The following is a 7039-nucleotide window of genomic DNA, read 5'->3' as shown; positions in this document are numbered from 1 at the left end:
CAAAAGTATTGTCATAGGATGTGTTTTTCACTTTGAGCTTACCGTTAAATTTCTACCTCCGGCGACACAATATTTTAGTGGGGAGTTTGTATACCTAGTTAAATGAGGACCGAGCTAGTTCCATCTCCTCCGAATTTCATCAAAAAAATAAGGAGATGCTTTATTGTTCATCTTCATCTTGAAAAATAACAAAGTTTAAAACAACATATACTAGAGTTCCAAACCAATCATTTGGATTTTGCCTTGTGTAATTGTACATCAGTGTACTGATCTGCATCAATCTAACTAGTATGGAATTCAAAATAGATCTAACAAAAAAACTAACCAACAATCTTTAAAAGTTGTTAATGATATACCTTAAGTCTAGAGATGACTCGCCTGAGCTACGCCGCCAGGTTCAAAGACTGGACAAATGCGTTGTGGATGACAGCGCACGACAAACGTACGGTTGTGAAGACGGATGCTGTGACACTCCACCAAGTGCTCAAGCGCTAGGCCGCTTGCAGCAGCAGCTGCTGTGCCCTAGGGTGACGGCAACAATCAAATCTGAACGGAAGTTTCTACTATATCCGGCCGACGGCAGCGGCAAAATCATAGCGGAAGTGCAGACATGCACATACGCAGGTCACGTACCATAAATGGGCTATTGCCTGCTGGGCTTTGGGATTTACCATCATCCTTAACACATGGACCAAGGTTTTGAATCCCAAGTGTACATTTTTTTCTCGAGGGGCACCGGAATTCGCAGTTACCATGGTAACCGCGAAATACCGGAAAACATTCAGACGAAATTTAAAATTAAATTTTGATTTCAAATTTTTGAAGTCGATATAGATAGGGGTTTAACTTCAAAAGTTATCACGTAACTGGTCTTGGCGTAGTGGTTCAAGCCGAACTGCCCCTGCCTAAAAGGTCGCGAGTTCTAGTTTTTTTTACTTTTGCATATCAAAAAGAAATTAAAAAGTGTGAGTCAAGATTTGAACACGTGAAGCACTGTTGAGGAAAGGCAGGCGTTGCCACTAGGCCGCAACCACTTATGTTAATATAGAAGAGATGGCATGTATTTAACTACACTCTGAGCGTTTGAATTCAAAATATTCAAAAAATTCGAGATTTTTTGCCCGGTATGAGTGTTTCTTGAGAGGGGGGGGGGGGACATAAACGCGGTAACCGGGCGAGATCGCGAAATTTCGTTCGGTTACCAAAACAGTGACATGGACTAATGAGTAATTAGTTGCGGCCAGCCGGCCATTAGCGTGTACATATGGTGTGCCTGCTAAAGTTTGTTGAGGGGGGCGAGCGATTGGCAGGGGTCTAGCCCCTGCTCGCCCCTCCCTGTCTCCGCCCTGTGCTGCTGGCCATCGTGGTCCCTTCGGACCATCGCACCTCTCGTTTATTTGCATACAGTCTGCACTCTGCAGGGACAAAGAGGAAACGAAAAAATTGTGGAGTGGCCGTGATGTAGTTTAGTCAAACTCGGATGGAGGTGACGTTGATACGAACAATGATTTGAGACTTGAGGGACCAAATTGAACTATACTACTAGGTACTGCTAGGCAAACTAAATGTGACGAACACATCACATGACAAATTAATTAACACGTCTAAGTAATAGATGAACATGAAGAAACAAAATGCGACCAAGCACTGCTGTCCCCTGCATACAAGAGTTCATACCAGGCAATGTACACCTAACTCCCAGGAAGAATAGCCATAAATTGGTTGAGGAATCTCTCTCTTGAGCAGAAGAAAAAACTCCATGGACCATGGTACCAAGCCGCATATTCATCCTGGCCGTCGCCATGGTCGTTACTAGCGGAGCACTTGTCGACCAGCTCGACGTATCCCCTGGCGCACCATTCGTGACGGAGGCGGGCATGAAACTGCTGGTAATCCTCGCTGCCAAAAATTTGCTCGAGGACAAGGAGTTGCATCACGAGGTCGTCGGGAAGTCGGCGCCTGCCACCACCGCTGCCGCTGGAGCGACACCCTTTCTTATCGGCGGTGGTCGTGATCCCGGTGGACTCTGTCCCTAGCGCGGCGGCCTTGGTCTCCATCGATCAACACACGAACCAAGCCCTAGGCTAGCTTCCCTCAGAACCCAGCTGCTTTTATTCTTATCCCGGAGATTCGGAATCATAGGAGTCCGCCTCTGTGGGCCGGGCTCCCACTGTCTCTCTATCTCTTCCAAACGGCAGCTTTTGTTTCCAAAAAAAAACGCATGTGTGCAGGGAGTTATTATCCTAAGAAAAGGACTTAATATTTTGTAACTCCTTACCTGGCTAAATAAAACAAGAAACTTGTAAACTGTATTTAACACGGTACATACGCAAACACTCATATATACGAGCATACGCTTACCCCTATGAACGTACACACGCACACCCTATCCATATTAGCACATTGAAAAGACTGAGCCAGCATATCATCTTGAAATTTTATGAAGTCACGGTAGGCGCCTCGCAGTCGACCAGAACGTCTTCTCCCACTTAATGCGCATCACCGGAAGTCCTGAAATAAATACAAGATAAATGCGAGCATAAGGACTTGATCCATGGTGGGCTTAGGATGCCACTGTCCACCTAACTATTCAACCACAGGTTGACCCGCAAGAAACGAGTAACCTAATAACATGCAATCAATAAAATAAAGAGGTTTAGCATGTAACCTTAACAACATGCAATCAATAATATTTTGAGGGAATGTTGATGAAACAATATTAATGGTCCGGTGACCTGTGAATCTGGCCATGCGGCGCTACAAGTTTCTCTTCAAGAAGCATCATGAGGAATGCTTTGACAAGTATCTGAGCTCGATGATGTGGAGGCCGGTAAGGCCAAGATCATGGCGGGCGCACTCCTGTCGGACCAGATCGCCGCGGCTGCCTACCATGAGAACAACAACGTGTCGGACCTGCAATCGTGCCACATGGTAGACGATCTCCACTCCAATGGTTCGCTTAGCAACTGCATTTCGGTCTGAGACGTGTACTATGATCTTTGTGATGTAAATGAGACACATACTATCACGGCAAAAAACCAGTATACCCAACTTTAGAAAAAAGTAAACTTGCGAGGAAGCCGAAGAGTGCACGTTGGGCTAACGAATCAGCCCACTTGAGAAAGAGATGATCATAAGAGATCACGCATCCAACCCCAGAAGAGGATTAATACGCCGGATTGGAAGCGGTGAGGACACAAAAATATGGGACGATAGTTGCTTACCTAGAGAAGAGATGGTGCAGCCGTACGGAAACCACAGAAATGACCCGACTGTTTTTGTGTCTGATTTGATTGATCATGCCTCACCCACGTGGGATGTTGTCCGGCTACAGGAGTTTTGTCTGCCAATTTATATCCGAGAAATATTATGCATTCCATTGTGCACAATGGATATTGCTCATTGTTAGGAATCTAGGCAGTCAAACTCACGATCACAGAGGAGACAATGGTTTTGCATCGCGTGCAACCTTGCGACTTTTCCCGTTTTCCTTCTTGCTATTTATTTGTTACAAAGAAGGAGAAGCAGGTGGAGATCCTATCTATGTGCCACGACCTGCCATGCTCGCGCCATCCCAAGAGTGCTGATCGTGCCTCCTAGTCCACCTGCGAGACTACCGGGCCGTGGTGACCACGTCCGGCCCGCCCAAGCTAGCTACTCGCATCGCACACACATGCTGCGGCTCAAGCGGTCGGACGCGTCTAGCGGGCAAACGTGTGCCCGCTAGCGCACCCTGGCAGCCTCCTGTATTAGGTAAGTTTTGGTCCCCCCTCAGTACATATTTAGAAAGTAAAGGGCCGACGTTCTCCCACGTCCCCCGTCCACCCAGTTTCTCTCCTCACGTGCTTCTCTTCCACCTGTCGCCAGCGCCCTTCTCACCCAACTCTCAACTGCCACTGCGCCCATTGACCCCCTTCCTTCTTCTTTCTTCTTCTCTTCCACCTGTCGCCACACCCTTCTTCTCCCTCTTCTTTCTTCTTCCACCCATCGGAAGGACCTGCAATGGAAAACAGAAGAAATTGATCTACAAACCTCCAGCCAAAAATGAGATCAAGAGAGAAAAGTGTGATTTCTTCTCGCCTTTGTTCATCGTGGTTCTAATCTCCTGCAATGTTTTGTACTGGGCCCTGTTGCAAGAAAAACACAGGGAGAGGGGGGAAAGGTAAGCAACTATAGTGCTTTTTGTAGGCAGGAATAATCTATCTTGCCAACTACTGGTTTTGTTGTACATCTAGAGAAACCCCTCTTGTTTTCCTTAGATTTGCTTTGAAACCAGAAGTGTGTTAGAATAGAAAAGCAGCAACTTGTAGGGTTTGTTTAAGCAAAAACCGTGTTATCAGCGAGCAAGTCATATGGTCTCCAGGGTGTTAAGGCTTAATGTGAAAAAAGGTGTGTGCAACTACTTGAGCACTTTTAAGCCCAAAAAAAACAAGTGGGCTGAAGTGATCAAATGATGTGTCCCCCGAAAAAAACTGTAGGAAGGTTGTGAAGTTGTTTAAGAAAATTCAGTGATATCATTAAGCAAAAAAATTGTAGATTGATTGTCATGTACTAACCTGACCACTCTTGTTTTTCCTTAGATTTGTTTTAAAACAAGAAGTGTGTTAGAAATTAAAAAGCAGCAACTTATAAGAGTTATTTAGGCAAAACAAGTGTTACCAATGAGCAACTCCCTGTGTGCTCATGGGTGCTAGAGAACTTTATGTGAAGAAATAAAAATATTGTGAGCGACTACTTGGGTACTTTTAAGCAAGAAATTGGGTTGATGTCAGCATATCATGTATCCCCCTAAAAAACTATAGGAAAATAATGAGGTTGTTAGCAAATCCATTGCTACCATTAAGCCAAAATTATGTAGATTTTGTTGACATGTACGGACCTGCTCGGCACTATAAAAGAAAACAGTGGGCCAAAGTAGTTGGTTTGTTCAAGGAAAAATCAGCGCTATGATTTAAAATCAAAAAATTGGTTAGATCTGTTGTCATGTACTGACATGTTGGGCTCTAAAAATGGGAAACTGTAGGCGAAAGTAGTTTGTTTAACTAAAAGGAACTTATATATGGGATGCGGAAGTAACTTTTCGGGTTTCTTTTAGGCAACTTACTGCACCGGTGTAAGCAAATTTGGTCATTTTTAAATTGGATGTGTTATATGGCTAACTACTCATGTTGATGGGTATGTTTTAGGCAACATATTGCAACTATGTAAACAAAACTTTGTGGTGCAGACAAAGAAATCAAAAAGATGAAGTTCTGGAAAAGCAACTTTATATATGGATGACAAAGAGAAACTTGATTGGTACTCCCTCCGTAAAGAAATCTAGGTGGGCAGTTTTATGCAACTCCAGTTCTGCCATTAAGCAACTTATGTGTGCTCGTGCATGCTGGCAGTGAGCAAATGATTTCCTACCAATTAATGACATACTCCCTCTGTAAAGAAATATAAGAGTGTTTAGATCACTAAAGTAGTTATCTAAATTCTCTTATATTATGTTATGGAAGGAGTAGTATACTCTTTAATTCAGTTTTATGTTCATCACTGAAAAGAAACTGTAGGGTAGTATTGAGGTTTCTTAAGCAATTTTAGTGCAATCAGTAATCACACACAATTGATTTCTCTCTAGATAGTAAGCAACTAATCTACAGGGGAACGGTATTAAGATTACCTGGAGAGTAGTGGTGGAGGTTTCTCACTTGGTTATTCCTTGGATAGCTTGAGATTTTTTAGGTGGGTTCTACAAAAAATGAAACAAAAATACAAAGTTGTTCGCCATGGTTTGTGTAGCAAACAAAGCTATGGTGGTCTTGTATGCGACTTGCTAGAAAACTGTGGGGGACTTGCTAGAGTTTTATCGTGACTTGCCTGTTGTTTAGACAAAAAATTGTGAGTTTTCTGTTCCACATGCATAGATTATCTGCCGCCCTAATCCCCCTTCGTACCCCCCCCCCTAAAATGTGTGCCTAAGTCACTTACTCGACTTTTCTATATTTGATTGACTTCAATTTCTTCAAGTTGCTTGATTTGTGAGTACCAATTGCCTGGCCTATCTATGTGGAATTGCCTAACCTTGATGTGCATATGTTTTCTGAACTATCAGTATAGTGGGAAAAACTGGTATTTTACTTCAATTGTATTAAGTTGCTTGATCTGTGTGTATCAATTGCCTGGTCTAGATGTGTGGAGTTGCCTTGTAGCAAATAATTTATCATTGAATATATAAATGAAACAAAAAGATGGCAAGTTTTGCACCATTTTGAGGCAACTTCAAAGCAATGGTTAGGCAAGTTGAAAAAATGGACAAAACACAGAAAAGTCCATACTCCATGATAGGACAGAGATCCGGCAAAAAACTCGTTTTGCAAAACAGGAACTAGACCCGCTCACATCTAGCAACTATTAATGCTTGTTCCTTTTTTATTCCTATGCTTGTTCAACACCTTCGAATTATTGTATGGTTTTTACATCATTGTTTTCCTTTCTATGGTTTTTGTAGTGCACACTAGTTTTACTGTCATCATTGGAAAAATTGTAGGCAAGTTCTGAGGTTTTTAGGCATGTATCGACTTCCAAGATGAGGATCATGTGAAACCCCTGTAGCAACCGTCTATCATCTGAGTATATAATGAAAAGAGATGTCAAGTTTGCATCATTTTGAGGCAACTATAAGGCAATGGTTAGGCAAGTTAAAAAATAATTGGGAAACTCGCACCAAGCATATGTAGCAACTTCTATCTCATATGTTGGGCAAGTTTTGGCACTTTTCAGAGGCGCTCTAATCGTGTCCTTTGCCTAGTGGTTCCTCAAGTTACAAAAAACGTGTATGTGGCAACTCATGCCCCTCTGCGCGGGAAACTTCCATCTCAAGCCCTCCCAAAAATTGTCTGATGTTAAAAAATATGTTGGTGCAAACTACCCCCCCCCCCCGACATGCTATCGCCATAAAAAACCACCCCCCCTCTTGCCCTGCATGTCAACCTCGCCCACCTGCACGAAAAATGGCCTTTGCAGATCTGCATCCTATCTCCTACCTGGCCTACCA

This window comes from Triticum dicoccoides, chromosome 3A (genome assembly GCF_002162155.2).
Source record: "Triticum dicoccoides isolate Atlit2015 ecotype Zavitan chromosome 3A, WEW_v2.0, whole genome shotgun sequence".
In the NCBI taxonomy this organism is placed as follows: Eukaryota; Viridiplantae; Streptophyta; class Magnoliopsida; order Poales; family Poaceae; genus Triticum; species Triticum dicoccoides.
Note: the sequence above shows the minus strand (reverse complement) of the source record.